Source organism: Papaver somniferum, chromosome 10 (genome assembly GCF_003573695.1).
Source record: "Papaver somniferum cultivar HN1 chromosome 10, ASM357369v1, whole genome shotgun sequence".
NCBI classification, from domain to species: domain Eukaryota; kingdom Viridiplantae; phylum Streptophyta; class Magnoliopsida; order Ranunculales; family Papaveraceae; genus Papaver; species Papaver somniferum.
In genome coordinates this window covers 41960473-41979675 of record NC_039367.1, presented here as the reverse complement: position 1 = coordinate 41979675, position 19203 = coordinate 41960473, and positions in this window count along the sequence as shown.

The following is a 19203-nucleotide window of genomic DNA, read 5'->3' as shown; positions in this document are numbered from 1 at the left end:
CGAGGACTGGGCATCCGAATCCAACGAGAGTTTGTTGGGTCCACAATTACTCGACATCTTTCTCCTTTTAAAACACTACGAGTCCCACGCAACGTAGTTACTATCGGATAACGGTGTGTCTCGGCGTACTGAGATGATCTCGATTTTAAATATCGGTGCAATATCGGTTCTAAATTTTTATTTTCAATTTTTATTATTTCACACAAAATTAGACAAGATAAAAATGCATCAATTTTAGAAAAACAAAACAAATTCATTCAAAACATATAAATGTTGCATCATTTGGCTTCGGCCCGCTCTTCTCCATCTCCAAAAACATTTCTAGAGCTTTCTCACCATGTCCATGAATCACATATCCCATTATGATAGAATTCCAAGACACAACATTCCTCTCTTCCGTTCCATCAAAGACTTCTCTTGCTAGTTCCATTGCACCACATTTCGAATACATTGTCAAAATAGTAGTTGACGATAAGATATCAGGTTTAATCCTTTCATTCTCTATTATATAGGAGTGAGCCTCTTTCGAGTTGACCCAATTCGTAATCGTCGTTAGGACACTCACAAGAATTGCCTCATTTGGCTCAACATCCGTTCCTTATGCTACCATCATCCTATCGAACAATCTAAGACACTCTTCGTAACTTTTGTTTCTTATATGAAGTGCCAAAATGATATTCCAAGTAACTACATTTCTCTTTGACATCCGATCAAAAAGATTAAAAGCAGCCGAATCACTACCCAATTTTGCATACCCATCAATCATAGAATTCCAACTAACAACATCACTAATCGACATCCTATCAAGGATCTCTTCAGCAGATGTCATATATCCAACTCCAGTGTAACCAGCAATCATCGAATTCCAACTAAATATATCCCTTTCCGGCACTTCATCAAACAGTCTTCAAGCAACACTAACTTCACCTTTCTTCACATACCCAACAATCATTGAATTCCAAGTTACTATGTCCGAGTGATCAAAACTTGCATCATCAAACAACTTACGTGCGTCATTAATCCTCTAAATCTGATCCCCGATACCGGAAAACCAGTTTGTATCGTTTCGTGTATATCGGTCGATATTATCGGCCAAATATCATATCGCGATATTGTTGTTTCCGTTTCGCTCTACACCGGTACCGATAATATCGCCGATATTCGGTTGGTATGGACTACATTGACTACATTGGTCCCACGTTCAACTGGGAGAAAATCCATCTCACCATTCATCATTGAACAAAATCCATCCTTACAAATTTTACACTCTTGTTTTTATTAAAAAAAAACAAAAAAAAAAATCCCATGAGAAGAAAAGAAAGAAAAAATTGTCAGAAATATTTATGCGGAAATAAGATGATCATACATATCTGATCATCGTGCATTTGATCATGATAAATGAATGATCCAATGAAGAATGCCAGAATTCCACCCGCTTTCATGATTAATAAAACAATATGAAGTAAGAATAATTATTATAGAAAGTGAGATGTTACAGACTAATGCTCGCTCTTAGAGGAGAGAGATGGATTCGTAGACTTTCCATCCTCACTAAAATTTCTTCTTTCAAAACCTCTTTGACCAGTCAAATACTGCCTTAACCACTTTTTTATCCCAAAAACCGCTCTCCTTGCCTTTGAAATCTCATAGCCTCTCTACTTCTTTAATCTTTCTTCTTGATTTCTTTGAGGTTTTGTTTTAGATCTAGTAGTTTTCAGTCAACTTAGTCTTTATAAGTTTATTTAATTTTCCTAGGAGGATTTTTTTGATTGTTTTCAGCTGGTTGTTTTGCTTTTAGTGGATTTTGTTAGAGCACTGCTCGGTCGAACTCGCAAGCGTTGTTATCTCAAGCTTGTTTGTCAAGTTTAGTTTCCAAAACTATAAGTCTTGATTTATAGTCTACTTATAGCGAAGTCTCGGACTAGGATAGTAAGTATAGTTGAGCTCTAGACTCTACGACGTTCATCATGCAAAGACGAAGAACTACTCAAGGAACTGGTGGAACTTCATCGACAAAAAGGTATGTGGAGACTTGAACTTATCTATCACTCAAAAGGCTATCTATTATATCTCCTATCTTGAGATAAAAGTCGTGTTGCTATATAGACTTCGATTATACACATTTTCTATTTCGAGCCGAGTTTATCTCGCTTATTTATTTCTCGAAATATGTGTTGGTAAGCTTTCGCTTTGGCCAAGTTCATATTTATTCGTGACGAAAGTCATGTTGAATATTTCAATAACTTGAAAATCGCTTTGATGAAAAATAGTTTGTGAATAACAACTATATAACATTCTCTAAGAAAGTTTCAATGACTCGAGTGAATCAAAAACGATTTTTCTTCGGTTGTGTCTTGTATACTTCTATGAGATCTAAGCAATTGAACAACTCTCTAACTAGTTCATTTGTGTCATTTGAACTAGTTATGGTGAAGATGAATAAGGTTGATATGAAAGTGGTCATATGGCTAACCATTGGTTAACTATTGTTGAACCAACTAGGTGTACACATTTAGGTACGGTTACTCAAACCTAAATAAAGTTACATTTCATTTGTGTATAACAACCTAAGTTCGATCTAACGGTTGAAAGATATTAGCTTGAATCTAATCAGGTTTTCATCTAACGGTGAATATTGAATACTTTGTTACCAAGGTAACTAAGATTGCAAACCATGTTTTAAAATCTATATAAAGGAGAACTCTAGCAACTGGGAAACCTAATTGCCACATCTCTTGTGTGATACTAGTTATGTAAGATAGAGTTGATTCTCCTTTAACCTTAGGTTTCTCTTGGGACCGTGTAGGTTAACGACTTGAAGACTTCATTGGGATTGTGAAGTCGGACCCAACTATTTTCTCTGTAGTTGCGTGATCTAATCTTGCTGTTTCTATCGTGATTGAGTACAATCGTAAGATTGACTTGAGATTTATATCTCCGATAGGAAAGATGGAAAAGTAGTCACAAACACATTCGTCTCATCGTTTGTGATTCCACAATATCTTGTTTCGCTAGTCGATTAAGATTATTGTGAGGTGATTGATATTTCTAGGCTGTTCTTCGGGAATATAAGTCTGGTATATCAATTGGTTCCTGTTCACCTTGATTTATCAAAAGACAGAACAAAACTCGTACGTATTTCTGCGGGAGACAGATTTATCTATTCCAATAGACTTTTCTGTGTGAGACAGATTTGTTTATTAAAGTCTTCGACTTTGGGTCATAGCAACTCTTAGTTGTGGGTGGGATCAACTAAGGGAATCAAGTGCGTAGTATCCTGCTGGGATCAGAGACGTAAGGAGCACAACTGTACCTTGGATCAGTGTGAGATTGATTGGGGTTTGACTACAGTCCAGACCGAAGTTAGTTTGTAGTAGGCTAGTGTCTGTAGCGGCTTAATATAGTGTGTGTTCAATCTGGACTAGTTCCCGGGGTTTTTCTGCATTTGCGGTTTCCTCGTTAACAAAACTTCTGGTGTTTGTGTTATTTTTTTCCGCATTATATTTTGTTATATAATTGAAATATCACAGGTTGTGCGTTGAATCGATCGAATGGTAAATCCAACCTTTGGTTGTTGATTGAAATTGATTGATTTTTGAACATTGGTCTTTGGTACCGTTCAAGTTATCTCTCTTAGATTGAATCGAGCTCGCAAATTATTGTTTGTTTGATTGCGGATTGAATTAAGAGATTGAGATATAACTCTTTAATATACTTTTCTTAAGATTGAGTCTTACTGTCTAGTTGATTCTCTTGAATGTATATTGGAGTTAGTCCATACATATTGCTAAGCGAAATATTGGGTGTGGTTGTTAGACCCCGCTTTTTCAATTGTATCAGAGCAGGCAAACACGTTTAAGACCTCATAAGTCTGTGTGTAGCGATCTGACTATATGGATAGAAGTGCTATCTCAATAAATGCACCACCAGATCCAGGGATTTCAGAATTCTCTTCCATGACTGATTTAACAGAATTTGTAGAAGAAACTCTATCTAAACCTCCACCAGGTTTAAAATCTCTTGAAGTTTTTTCAGGAATTGAAAAGAAACTTGAAAGTCTATCTTCTGATGTTGATCTATATCTCCAAAATGAACAAGAAACTCTTGACATGCTAAATCAAGTTATGATGAATAATATTTATATTGAGGTTGATATTGATTTGTCAATCAGTGAGAGCAATGGTCCTCCTCTGAGTAATCCAATTAGTTATAACAAACTAAACATTTTACAAGAGGAGTTTGAATCTCAGTCATCTGAGTATATCACCTCAAAGCATGAATCGATTCATTGCTCAAATCCTGATACTGTGGTAGGCTCAGAAACCTACAATAAATACTGCAAGTGCACAACGTCTAACTAGTAGACAATGGCAAGTACAGGTCGTTCCCACGAGGAGTGTGAAATACTTCTACTAACTAATACCAAGAATCAACAAATCAATAAGGTGATGTTTAACGATTTTTCAGGAATTCGGGATAAAATCAGATAATAAATAATTGTTAACAATAAACGGAATGAGAGCGGGTTCTTAGGATTTTTGGTTTCCACCAAATAACTATGCAAACTCTACTAATCTTTAAAAATATATTCCATGCTTTTATTTCCAAATACTGTTTCTCCGCTATAGTTTTCTTCGCTTCATGGGTAGTGATTCTAAAGCGTTACCTATCAATCCTTGCATACCACGTCTAGGGATTTAACCGAAGCACGAAAAGCATAAATAATCAAGAAAATCACATAAACGATTAAACACCAAGCTTTGTGAAGAAAAACTATTAATCAATCAAATCATTATTAAGCATATATCAATATAGAGTTTTCACAATTAATTGATTTCTACCTAAACCCTAACATGACTCTAGTTAGGCATGGCTTTCTCAAAAGTCATAAACATATTAAAATCAAACGCTAATGAAAAATGAATTATCGAAAACAAAACTTCAAAACCCTTCTCTCCTTCCGGCACTATGGCCTTTGAAGATTTTCAGTTCTCCTTTTTATTTCTTTCTTCACGTCACAAAAGTATTATGAACAAATGAGAGCTTGCCACGTCATACATTCCAGCACCATCTTTTACTAAAAACAGATGCGATATTAGAATGTCGCCACCACAATTATAAGTGCATTTCCCATCAAGGTAAGAAATTACTCCCTGCATGTGTATGCATGAAAATATACTCTTTCCTTATTTGTGGGATAAGGTAGGTGCAAAAGATTCTTTCCAAATCTGATTCCTCTCTGTATTCCGGCCATCCAATCTCTTTCCAAAACCGGACCAACATCTAACTCAATCTGCTGCCTATCCAGCCCTCACCAGTTCCTGACCCTGCAATCAACTCCATTCGATAACCATCTCACACTGACTAAGCCAACAGTAGCAACGTCAACTCTTGAGCATCTTAGTTCCAGCCAACTCCGGTAGCAAACATCTCTCAGCTAATACCAATTTTCCTTCGCAACTGAGAAACCATTACTGGCAGCAACCACCAATTCTTCATCTCAGCACCTGCTTTTGATTTCATTGTGACATTTTCTCGAGCACCAGACTCACATCCCTTCTCGTGCAAAGCCCAACACCATGGCAGTTGATCACCAGTTCTTCCAAAACATCACTTATCATCTAAATTTCGGCTACAACAATGAACTCTATCTTCTTGTATTTCTGTTCACATGGCATACTTCAAGCCATGACCAGCAACACCTATATCATTTCTCGTCATCTAACTTCAGCTCCTTAAACCCGTCTTCTTCCTTGCTTTGTTGCTGCTATTAAACCCGTCACTTCTCTCAAGTTTCTGTAGCCTCAAATCCATGTTCGTCCGCGGATCCAAATTCGATCATCACTAGCTGCAACTGAGTTTCAGTCCACGTCCTCATTACTCCATAGTATTACTCCATGAATCACCACAAGCATCTTCAATTCAACATCGCCACCACTGCATGCAACTCTTAATGTATGCTCACCACAAACCCCAACCACAACACATTTCTTCTTCGCTGTTCAACATTGAGAAATTCGATTCAACTCCAACTTCAGATTGTATTTCATCTATTAGCTCACGACCACAGCTCCATATTATGTCCCTCGAGCAGAAATCCACCAGCCGAAACATCTTCATCCTTGTTCTTCATAACAATTAACGGAAGCAGCACCAGCTAATTCAGCTGGTTTTCCGGCTACTGCCTATTCGAACTATAGCACCACCAGCGCTTTTCCTTGATTACGATCATCTCCACCAACAATAAGAGATGGAGAGTTTAGCCACGTCCACTCTTTGCGTCTCAAAGTTCTTCTCAAAGTTCTAATTGGGTCCAGGACCTCCAGGTGCTTGGAACAAGTGCATTCTTTAGCCCACTACATGAGATGTCCGTGAAATATCTTCAGTGCCGCTGATATATAGAAATACCAGGCCGGCCACATAAATGTCTTTGGACGTCTTTGTCGTAAACTCCGTTCTACCTCCTGTTTTAACCATTTATTTACCGGATGATTGAATTCGCTTGTACTTTCTACAAAAGCACTAAAATATTATTGTTAATCAAAATATAAGTCCTAGCTAATATAAATGTGGGTATAAAATGTAGCATTTACGTGCTTATCATACTGCCTATCAAGATAATAGTACTGTCTTATGTTATGGAAAAACTAGGACGTCTCTTTTTACCAAAAGAGTTTCCCTTTGCAGTACTCAAAATGATATGCAGAAACTGCCTTCTTCACGTCGTAAATCAAGAAATAAGAAACACAAAATTACTTGGGCTTTCTTAGAGTTTCTTGGTAAACTTATAAAAACTGACTTTTGGGTTCGTCTCAACATTGTCAAACTCAAGAGTTGTTGGAAGGAAACTCCTTCTTGGTGTCACGGTGCGGAAGGGCGTGTCTTTGTGAATTTCCTGGTAGGGTTTTGTTGAGCCTTGCTCCAATCCTCCTTATGGCTTGTTCTACCACTATTTATAAAACACAAACAAGTCATTGTCACACACTTACAGTTCGCATACCTGAACCCATATCCCATGTGTGACTGTGTCATATTCCAAAACGAACTCAACCGGTTCGTGGTCCACCGCTTGATACTTAACAAGAGAAGGAACTCTCTTCGTTCACCTCGCCTCTTCTTTATCAGTGCATGAGCGAAAAAGGGGAAACTCAAACACTTCGTGAACTTCTGATTTCCATAACCTCATTTCTCAACCGTTTCGGGCGTTCTTGGTATATTTGTTATCACAACAAGAATTCACACCACAGCTTGATTCTTGTTTCTCTTTCCATTGCGATTCCGGAGTTCCACGATTTTCATCGGTTTGTGTACCAAGTAAGTCTCTCAATTTCACTTTGTGAATTAGTTCGTCACTATGAGTTCTAGGAAGAGACATAGCCGTGGTGAATGTTCGAATGCTCAAACTCGTGATAGAACCTTTTATGATCCAAGCTTGAGAATTAGGTTCGTGAACACTAAGGCTCGTGATTACTATGTGGAGTATAGTACTAAGAAGCCTATTATTGAAAAGATTTATAATCCCGTTGAACTTAGAGTAGATGGTCTCCCTAGGATTTTTGAGAATCATGAATGGGGAATTATTCATCGTCCCCTGGGTACTTCCTATATGGAACTGACAACCCAATTTTATGCAAACCTGCATGATCCTGATTATGTAAATTGCACCTTCAAGACCATTGTTGAAGGAAAAGTGTTTGTTGGGGATCGTCAAGTTATTGTTAATCTCTTGGACTTGACTCATATTGGTGACTTTCTCTTACCTCCTCCTGAGCACTTGAGACCCTCTCCAAATGTGCTCTCAAACTTCCTTCTTGCAAGGGATGTTTCCTGGAGTGATGGAAAGATTGATGTTCATGATGCTGCACTGTTCCTCAGAGCTGTTGGAAAATTACTGGTAGCTAACTTGATGCCCATCACAATTGACATACAACTATGGACCAAGCCTCTTGTTGAACTGGTTTATTATTTTGTTGAAGGGAGGAACATTGATTTATGTGGCCTCATTATTCGTCATATGATAAGTGTCAGACAGATTTCAAGGAAGATTCTTGGGTTTCTTTGTCTTATCTCAAGGATCTATAGTCAATTTGGCATTGTTGTTGTTAGGACCAATCTTGGAGGACCAAAGGTCTTAACCATGAACAATATTGCAAAAAATATCCAGAGCTCCCGCAACACCGAACTCTGAACTCTCTCGTCTCCAGCAAGAAGTTGAGATTTTGAAAGAGCAATTGGATTATGCAGAGACAACCCATCCTGAACTGACTGAGAAACTTTATGAAATTGCTAGGGATTATATTAAGTAACTAATCTTTGTACTTGTTGTTGATGGGTTACTTATGTTGACTATTATCTACTGTTATCTGTTTAAATTTCTTATGTCGAACTTAAATTATCTCTATGGTGATGTAATAACTTTAATGGCACTTTAGCCTTGAATGATCTTTTTCTTTCAATTAAACTGCTAAATGTGTCGAGTCCATAAGGAGTACAGATGAACAGGTTCAAAAGTTATCTCTATTGCATGTCGATATGAAAGTATTGATAAAAAATTAAATGAACTTTTGACAAACAAAAGATAATCCTATTATGTCATTATGCAAATATTGATGGAAGATAGGATGAGCTTTTTGTTTACAAAGATTAAGTCTATTATATGTCATTGTGCAAATGGTGATGAGAAATAGAATGAATCTTTGTTTATTCCGCAGTATTGATCTTCCCTGATCCATATTTCTTATGTGAATACTGTGCGGCTCCGTAAGTTCTCTTATCTGAGCAACAAGGTAGTTAATATCGCGTATCGGTATCGTATCGGCCAGGTCCGATACACCTATACAAAAGATAATATCGGTGATACATCATTTAACATATAATTTCAAATAATTATAAAACCATAATAAAAATAATAAGAATCATACACATATTTCAAATTTCCAAAATACAAGGTGGTTTATTATCCAGCGTTGTGATTGTTGTCCCATTATGCCGGTATTTTTTTTTTTATTATCCTTCATATTTATCTTTTATATTTCCCTGCCTTGCAATCGAAATATAGTTTCCATTATATCCTATCATATAGTCATTGATTTTATATTATAAATATATTAGGGATTTTTACCTTCTCTAATTGACATTGTACTTGTCTTAAAGACTAGATGCATGTTGATGAAAAATTTATTCATGAAACCGATATTATCGGTGTACAAGTAAAACCGATATATTGGTCTGTACCGGCCTGTACAACCGATAATATCGTTATGTCCTTGTATTGCCGATATTTTCGATATGGTATAGGTATTTTCCGATATCCAATAAAAACCTGTAATATCGGCCTGTACAACCGATATTGACTACCTTGGTGAGAAATTCCGATTAAATTAATCATAGGTTCTCTTGTGGTTAATTTAATTGAGATTTTTGGATAAAAATTCATGTTTCATGTGATTTGTTAATGTCCAAAGAAATCCTTCTTTTCTTGTGAAAGTAAGGTCACTCTTGTTGTTCTTTCAGGAATGACATTTTATGGGGGAGAGTTCTTAATTGAATTTGTGCTTAATTGCCAAATCTTTGTGGGGAGTGCGGCTGTGGAATATTATAGGGGTTATCTTGTATCTTTATAAACTCCTTGATGAATGTATTTAGTTTCGGCTATGTGATTGCATCTAAAAAGGTTGATATGTGCTTTCTTTTGGTCATGAAGTGTCTCTATGGAAATTTCATTAGGATCCCACTAGTTTTCGTACCTTTGCCAATTTTATTGACAAAAAGGGGGAGAATTAATGTGTAGTTCACACTACAAATACATATCATTTTCGGATCATTATGTAAGGGGGAGTGGTTTTTGTTGTGAGATGAAGTATTGACTAATGGGGAGTGATACATATCACCATAGTATTGTTGTCAAAGTTGTGATACAATTGAACTTTGATGTTGTGTAATAATACTATGACACTGTGTAACAATGATTGAGAGCTATTTTTTGCTCATTGTTATGGCTACGGATCTTCAACAACGATGATGCTGAATTGAATACCTTTGGAATCTGTTAGAGAATTGCTCGGTCGAACTCGCATGTGTTGCTATATCAAGCATATTTGTCAATGTTAGTGATCAAAACTATAAGTCTTGAATTCTAGCCTACATAGCTAAAGGTCTCGGACTAGGATAGAAAGCGTAGTTGAGCTCAAGAACTCCATGACAATCATCATACAAGAAGAAGGACTACTCAAGGAACTGGTGGATCTTCATCGACTAAAAGGTATGTGGAGACTTGAACTTATCTGTCACTCAAAAGTCTATCTATTCTATCTCCTACTCTTGAGACAAAAGTCGTTTTGATATATAGACTTTCATTATGCACATTTGCTATTTCAAGCCGAGTTTATCTCGCCTATCTATTTCTCGAAATATGTGTTGGTAAGCTTTCGCTTTAGCCGAATTCATCTTTACCTAGTGTCGAAAGTCATGTTATGTTTCAATCACTTTGAAAATTGTTCTGACGAAAAATGGTCTCTGAATAACAGCTATATCCGTCCTCTGAGAATGTTTCAATGATTGAAATGAGAGTTTAGATTACATAACCATTGGTAGTATATAAGCATTGTTGTGGAAACACATATATGTATAAGTCCTTATTCCTTGAACCAAAGTTTTCGAACTTTGTTGATCAAGAGAAATGTAAGTGGCGTGAGCCAAGTCCGTGAACTGGCGGAAGTTCTCGACCCGAGAATTTTTTCTGGAGTTTGTGAACTCCTTCCATGAGCTTAAGTCCGCGAAACCAGTCTGCGAACTTGAGAAGGTTATATCTAAAACCGGTTGTTCTTGAACTCATGTTTCTTTAAACTAAGGAATGCTTTTGCAAACCGTGGCTATAAAGTTCATGAACCGATTCGAGTGAATCAAACCGTTTTTGCTTCGATTGTGTCTTGTGTAGTTACATAAGATCTAAGATATTGAAAAACTCTCTAACTAGTTCATTTGAACTAGTTATGGTGAAGAAGAATATGGTTGATATGAAAGTAATCATATGGCTAACCATTTGGTTAACTATTGTTGAACCAACAAATGCTAAAGTTTGGGAACGGTTCGTAAACCCAAAATTGGACATTTGTGTGTAACAAGCTAAGTTTTCGATCCAACGGTTGAGAAATATTAGCTTGAATCTAATCAGGTTTTCATCTAACGATGAATATCGAATGCTTTGTTACCAAGCTAACACTGATTGCAAACCCTGATTTGAAAACTATATAAGGGAGAACTCTAGCAACCGGGAAACCTAATCCCCACACCTTACGTGTGATACTAGTTGCATAACCAGAGTCGATTGTCCTTTAACCTTTGGTTTCTTCTTCTAAACCAGGTTAACGACTTAAAGACTTCATTGGGATTGTGAAGCCAGACCGATACTACTTTTCTTGTAGTTTTGTGATCTGATTTTGCATCTTCTATCGTTACGAGTACGATTGTAATAATTGGCTCGAGATTTTATATCTATGATAGGCAAGATAGAAAAGTAATCACAAATACTTCGTCTCATCGTTTGTGATTCCACAATTTTTTTTTCGCTGCGTCGATTAATATTATTTTGAGGTGATCAATAATACTAGGCTGTTCTTCGGGAATATAAGACCGGTTTATTGATTGGTTCCTGTTCACCTTGATTTATCAAAAGACGGAAAAAAACTCGTAGGTATAATCGTAGGAGACGGATTTATCTATTACCGTAGACTTTTCTGTGTGATACAGATTTGTTTATTAAATTCATCGAATTTGGGTCGTAGCAACTCTTAGTTGTGGGTGAGATTAGCTAAGGGAATCAAGTACGTAGCATCCAGCTGGGATCAGAGGCGTAGAAGCATAATTGTACCTTGGATCAGTGTGAGATTGATTGGGGTTCAACTACAGTCCAGACCGAAGTTAATTTGGAGTAGGCTAGTGTATGTAGCGGATTAATATAATGTGTGTTCAATCTGGACTAGGTCACGGGGTTTTTCTGCATTTGCGGTTTCCTCGTTACAAAATTCTGGTGTCTGTGTTTGATAGACACATTTTTGTGTTTAATTTGATCTCAATATTATATATTGTTGGCAGTCGAGTTTGTACTAATTTTGGTGTTTTATGTGTTTGTAGGCACCTTTGGAAAATAAACATTTTTTGGAAAATTCGGCTCGAAAAGTTGGTAAAAGCCCCGGAGGACACGTGTTATTCGGATTCTCACCGTTGGATAAGGGGCACCTCAATTACTAAGGGGCACCCCAGGTCACCCCAAAAGGCATCTGCTATTCGCACTCCAACAACGGATAAGGGGCGACCACTGGATAAGGGGTGTCCTTCTTCTAAAATTCAAATTCCATTTTTGGCGGGAAAATTCCTTCTTCACTGGCTGATTTTTGATCGAAGTTTTGAACGTGTTCTAGGGAGATTCAATGGATGATTTTGGTAGGAAGTTGTGATATGGCCTAGCAAACACGTTGTGGGCTTTTGGTTCGATCAGAGTTAGCTAGAATCGGCTAGGAAATCCACGAGTTGCAAACAGGGAAAACACGTACAGGGAGAAGATATCCACGGGTTCTGGAAGAATTTGTACGTGTTTAGATGATGTGTAATGACTTGAACGACTTGTTGGAGCGTGACAAAGATAAACAGGGATAGTTTTCACGTAATTGACAGCTGCAGATACGTGATCGAGATAAAAAAAGGAAATAAAAATATATCGTTTACTGCCGAGTAATGGGAGAATATTTGGAGTGATTGAGCAAGATTTTATGAGGCTGTTGGGTATAAAAAGGATTCTCGAGAGTCATAGAAGGGGGATGGAGAGTTAGGGGTGAGAACAGAGTATATAAATTAGAGTTCCAGAGAGTTGTTGCTGCTACCATTAGAGAAGAACACGAAGAACAATAGACTGCAAGTAGCAGTCCTTTTCTAGTGTCTTAAAACCGTTTCGTTTTCTTCCAGAAAAAGACTGTTGCTTCTGCGACTGTTTTGTGCTATAATTTTGTAACAACTTCTTTGAAACATTTGTAACACCCGTAGACCATTGAAAATCTCTGTTTTATCTTATTTCTCCAATAAAAACACCATTTGAGCTATGAGTTATCTTTTTGAGTGTGTTTTCACCATGTGGATCTAGAACCCTTCACTGGGACGACGGGGAAGCTGTATTTCATCCTTGGGGTAATTTAATAAATTCCTTATTTACTTTTTGCATAAATTTTAAATGATTTATGATTTCTAATCATTTGTTATCTTGTTAGATAGTGTATGCTTAGTCTTAGATGCTTTAGATACACTATGCTTGTAATTTACAATTGATGTTTTACGAAATCTACTTTGGCAAAGAATAGAGTTATTGTTTCTTTTGATTTGAGCTATAAATGTCTAGGATTAATTTATGAACCCCATGAACATGAAAACCAGTGGAATCCCGAGTCCCGGTCTCTCTTCATCCTGTGACAAATTTTGTATATATATTTTTCCTTATTTTCTTTATTAAATCTTAAAACAAATTCTCAACAAATCTGAGTGAACGAATCATCTTACTACAACATCATAAAAAAACCACATCAAATTTTGGCGCCGCCGACGCGGATTTGTTTATAAATTTGTTTTTAGGTTTTGTTTTTATTATTTTTGTTCTTTTTTATGCGTTTTGGTATTTCTTATTTCCTTTCAGGTTTGGAGCTAAGCTAAAGAAAAAGAAAAAGTGTTGAAAAGAAAAGCGAAGCTAAAGAAGGAAACAAAGAAGGGATCCAAAAGAAGTAAAGAAGAAGATTTTGTATATAGTTAATTTATTTTTATTTTATTTTTAGAAACTGTATATAGGATTATTATTTTTGTGATTCTTATTTTTATTTTTGGACTTTTTAATTTTTGGACATTTTTTTTTGGACAGTTGGACATTATTTTTTTTTAAAACCCTACGGAAGGGTAGTTATAAATAAACTGCACAGAGAAGGACGACGATTACGATATCGCCTCAGCCCCTCGGGTTCGTACATGACATAGGAGTCGTGGCCCGAGTCGACTTCAACGGTTCATCCCCCGTCTGGAACGGGAGGTAAGAATTCTAAACACCCGCGAATCTCCTGTCAGCGGGTTTACTGGATGATTTTGTATGCATATATGTTGAGGAATCGAATACGGCTGTTTTAATTTCCTAGTAAAGGGAAAGGTCTGGCCATACAAGATAAGGGTTCGGATTTCATCACCGTTCTCTTCTTGCCCGCCTTAGGAAAACGAAACCAAACGCGAACCTAAGATTTAAAATTTGGAATAGAACGAGACCTATAGGGTAACGAGCTTAGTAGGAAAGTCATTCGATAAATATTGGTTACTATTTTAAGCATACTTTGAAGTTCATGATGGTTTCTGTGAGTTGAATGCGTGACTGCGCCGCCTTGTAATGCGGTGAGGCCTTGGGTATCAAAGCTCCACGCAGCTTCCCTCGCCTCTATTCAGCTTACTTTGACTCGGATTAATTCCAGAGGGGTTTGCTCAGATTGTAACGAATTCCTTTTCGAAAGAATAGAAGCTGGTCTAGAAACAATCTAAGTGGAACCATCATGCTTTTTGTTTGCTAGATAAATAGGCTTGTTGTGGTCGAGTCAGCCTTCTTTGTGTTTGTTTAGAATTCCCTTGCAGTTAGGATGTCGAACTGGTATTATAACAACCAATACAATGAGTATCTGAATGAGCAGCTTGGACATTATCCTTTTTATGACCATAGTGTGAATAGTGATTGGGAACGCGAAACTTTTGAAGGTTATGGGTTATACCATGGGGAGCCCAATTACTATCCACATGCGCACCGGTCATACGAGCAAGAAGACTATAGCACTAGTTCATCGTCTTTGGAGGATGCAATGAAACTATTGAAAATTAGTCCTTTTTATGATCCTTCTGATAATTCCTCTTTACTAGAGTCAACACGTAAATTAGCTGAGTCGACACGTAAATTAGCAGAAATGAATAACTTAGTTTTTGACGAAAGAGAACTTTCTATAGAGGAATCCCTCAAGCTGATGGCTGAGACGAATGAAAGACTTGCTCGGAATAATCTTACTTTCCAATATAGTGTTTCCAATAATACCCTTAAAAATGAGGATAATTATTTTCATAATTAAGATGACGAGGTTAGAATTGGTAACACTACTTTTTTTGATGAGGTTCGATCATTTTCATGTTATTATAATGATGATTATGATGAGGATAGTATCGATGAAGAACATGAAATATGTAGGCATAGTGATCAGGAATTTGTTACTCCAATTAAGCTTTACGATGATAATATTATTTCTAGTTCAAATCCAAATAATTTTTATAATTATTCACCTATTCAAAAGAATGAGGATTTGACTAGAGATACCCCCGTTTTAGATGATGTAGTATTTCCTGTCTACGAAGCCGATGATAGTTTTGAGGAACGAGTTTATTCTGAGAATATTGTTTTAGAGTCTAGAAATTTAGAAACATTAGACTTAGAAAAAGAAAATGAACTCGTAGAAATGAGTGAGGATGAACCCGACTTAGAAGAATCAATTGACCATTTTCGGGAATCCGATGACCTAGAAATTAGGGAAGTTGTGACTAGTCTTTCTAGAGACACAGAAAACTCTAAGTTTGGGGGTGATTATCATTCTCCGTGTGCTTTAACTCTTAAAAAGTTCCCTCGTGTAGGACTTGACATTTGTGCCTCAACCATCTTACAAGATTATCTTAGTATACTTTTTCCTGAACCTAATGATGTCCAAAAAGAAGTTCAGTCGTTAGAAACCCATCCTCTGGTTGATGTGGTTTGCCCAAGCTATGATACCCAGATTGACTTTGTTTTCCCACCAAATAGTTTTCTTCCAAATGTGGGAACGTTTATATTTCAAATTTGTCGAATATTAAGTTGTGAGACTAAACCTAAATGCTTTAGGAAATTAGAATCGACACATTTGCTTAAGAGTGACCACTACTCTCATTGTGGTCAATTTTGTAAGTCAAATCTTATTGACTTAGAGGATCCTCAGTTATTTAGGTTATTATTGTGCGCTTCTAAGATCATATTTGAGTTTTTCCAGACTCTAGGACCTAATGATTCGGATCCCACCTATGGAGAAACGCAACCAATGAAAATATTTTATTTAGACCCTTTCTTAGAACCTGAACCTGAACCACAATTAGATATAAATATCTTAATCAGAAAACTAGATAAGGGCATGCTATCCTTGTTCACTTTCTTGGGTTATTGTAGTTTCCTTTGGTCAGCTCTTTTTGGTTTTGAAGACCCACAGTTATTTTGGCTGTTACTTTTTGATTATATGAGGTGACTAATTCCTTCCGATGTCTGGCTGAAGACTTTAAACTTAGCACTTCTTTGGAGGTAACCCAATGTCATGTGACATGGTAATATCTTTCCTTAACTCTTTTGCTTCAAATGGTAACAGTTTCTCCTTGTTCATATGCTTTTAATTTTATCTTTAGATCATTGAGGACAATGTTAGATTTAAGTTTGGGGGTATGGGAGAAACTTTTTAGTTGCACTTTTGAAACTTCTAGCGTCACATGGTATCCGGTTAGCTAAGTTTACATATTGTTTCTCACCGAAAAGATAAAAATTGGAATGCTAGAGATAACAACTTATTGAGACATTAGAGAAAAAGACATTGAGATCCTTGAAATTCAGGAGAGAACTTGTTCCTTTTAGAGGGTAACCGTGATGGACCTAACCATCCATGATGGAAAGGCGAGTAGGTCAGGAGGAAATTCCAGAAAGACAAAGCAAACTCACAATATAGTCTTAGTTAATGGATTATTACGACTCTCTCTCAGTAGAAACTTATCATCATCAACAAGCGGAGCGACATCAAAATCTATGAAGAAAGTTGAAGACGTTTTAGGTTTAGAAGCAACAATAGAAAAGAATAATTCAAAAATCAAAGTTGAAGTTATAAGAGCAAATGATATAAGTTGTTAGAATCCATAATACCAAGACATCACAAGTTGCGAAGATCCAAGTTTTGAAAGTCCTTCTCTCATGGTCATGTAAATTGTTGTCTTGTAATTTTTGTTACCAAAAAATAAAAAATAAATAAAAAATAAAAAAAAAATATCGTTACATTTTGTTCAATAAGGCCCAAGGGAAGTAGAAATTTATAAGTCAAGGAAGAAATCGAAGAGAAGAGTTAATTGTCAAGGTTCTATGAGGTTCGATAGTTTATCATCAACAGTTGAAGACCGAAGAAGACGTTGTTTCTACTGAGCACTATGAGAGAGTCGAAGAAAGATACATTTGGTTGCTTTGTTAGTCTGCTTTAAATCTGGCACAAGATCTTTCTAGCACTGGTTTAACTCATCACACGTAATTAGTCCAGCTGTGTAGCAGATGTCCCTCTCATTTTTATCTCTCTCCTAATCTTATCCAGCTGTAAAGCAGCGGACGCATCTTACAATGTTTATCTAGTTGTGTAGCGGATATCTCTTTATCTAGCAGTGGTGCGGATGTGTCTCCCCTTTTCTTCAGTCAGCTTTAGAGTTGACACCTTTAATTTCTCTGGCATTCTAGTTACTTGGAGATAGGTTGAGAATATGTATGTCCTCATAGCTCTTTGGATACTTGTGACCAATTAGGAGTAAAGGTTTTGTGGGTACACCTCTGGTAAACCCTCCGGAGACAATACTCCGCCGCTAGGGCCTCCTAGCGGTTTAACGGCCTGATGCACGTGCTAAGTGTAGTCTTTTTATCTTTTCAAAAATAAATTTTGCTCGAGGACTAGCAAATAATAAGTTTGGGGGTATTTGATAGACACATTTTTGTGTTTAATTTGATCTCAATACTATATATTGTTGGCAGTCGAGTTTGTACTAATTTTGGTGTTTTATGTGTTTGTAGGCACCTTTGGAAAATAAACATTTTTTGGAAAATTCGGCTCGAAAAGTTGGTAAAAGCCCCGGAGGACACGTGTTATTCGGATTCTCACCGTTGGATAAGGGGCACCTCAATTACTAAGGGGCACCCCAGGTCACCCCAAAAGGCATCTGCTATTCGCACTCCAACAACGGATAAGGGGCGACCACTGGATAAGGGGTGTCCTTCTCCTAAAATTCAAATTTCATTTTTGGCGGGAAAATTTCCTTCTTCACTGGCAGATTTTTGATCGAAGTTTTGAACGTGTTCTAGGGAGATTCAATGGCTGATTTTTGGTAGGAAATTGTGATATGGCCTAGCAAACACGTTGTGGGCTTTTGGTTCGATCAGAATTAGCTAGAATCGGCTAGGCAATCCACGAGTTGCAAACAGGTAAAACACGTACAGGGAGAAGATATCCACGGGTTCTGGAAGAATTTGTACGTGTTTAGATGATGCGTAATGACTTGAACGACTTGTTGGAGCGTGACAAAGATAAACATGGATAGTTTTCACGTAATTGACAGCTGCAGATACGTGATCGAGATAAAAAAAGGAAAGAAAAATATATCGTTTACTGCCGAGTAATGGGAGAATATTTGGAGTGATTGAGCAAGATTTTATGAGGCTGTTGGGTATAAAAAGGATTCTCGAGAGTCATAGAAGGGGGATGGAGAGTTAGGGGTGAGAACATAGTATAGAAATTAGAGTTGCAGAGAGTTGTTGTTGCTGCCATTAGAGAAGAACACGAAGAACAATAGACTGCAAGTAGCAGTCGTTTTCTAGTGTCTTAAAACCGTTTTGTTTTCTTCCAGAAAAAGATTGTTGCTTCTGCGACTGTTTTGTGCTATAATTTTGTAACAGCTTCTTTGCAACATTTGTAACACCCGTAGACCATTGCAAATCTTTGTTTTATCTTATTTCTCCAATAAAAACACCATTTGAGCTATGAGTTATCTTTTTGAGTGTGTTTTCACCATGTGGAGCTAGAACCCTTCACTGGGACGACGGAGGAAGTTGTATTTCATCCTTGGGGTAATTTAATAAATTCCTTATTTACTTTTTGCATAAATTTAAATGATTTATGATTTCTATTAATCATTTGTTATCTTGTTAGATAGTGTATGCTTAGTCTTAGATGCTTTAGATACACTATGCTTGTAATTTACAATTGATGTTTTACGAAATCTACTTTGGCAAAGAATAGAGTTATTGTTTCTTTTGCTTTGAGCTATAAATGTCTAGGATTAATGTATAAACCCCATGAACATGAAAACCAGTGGAATCTCGAGTCCCGGTCTCTCTTC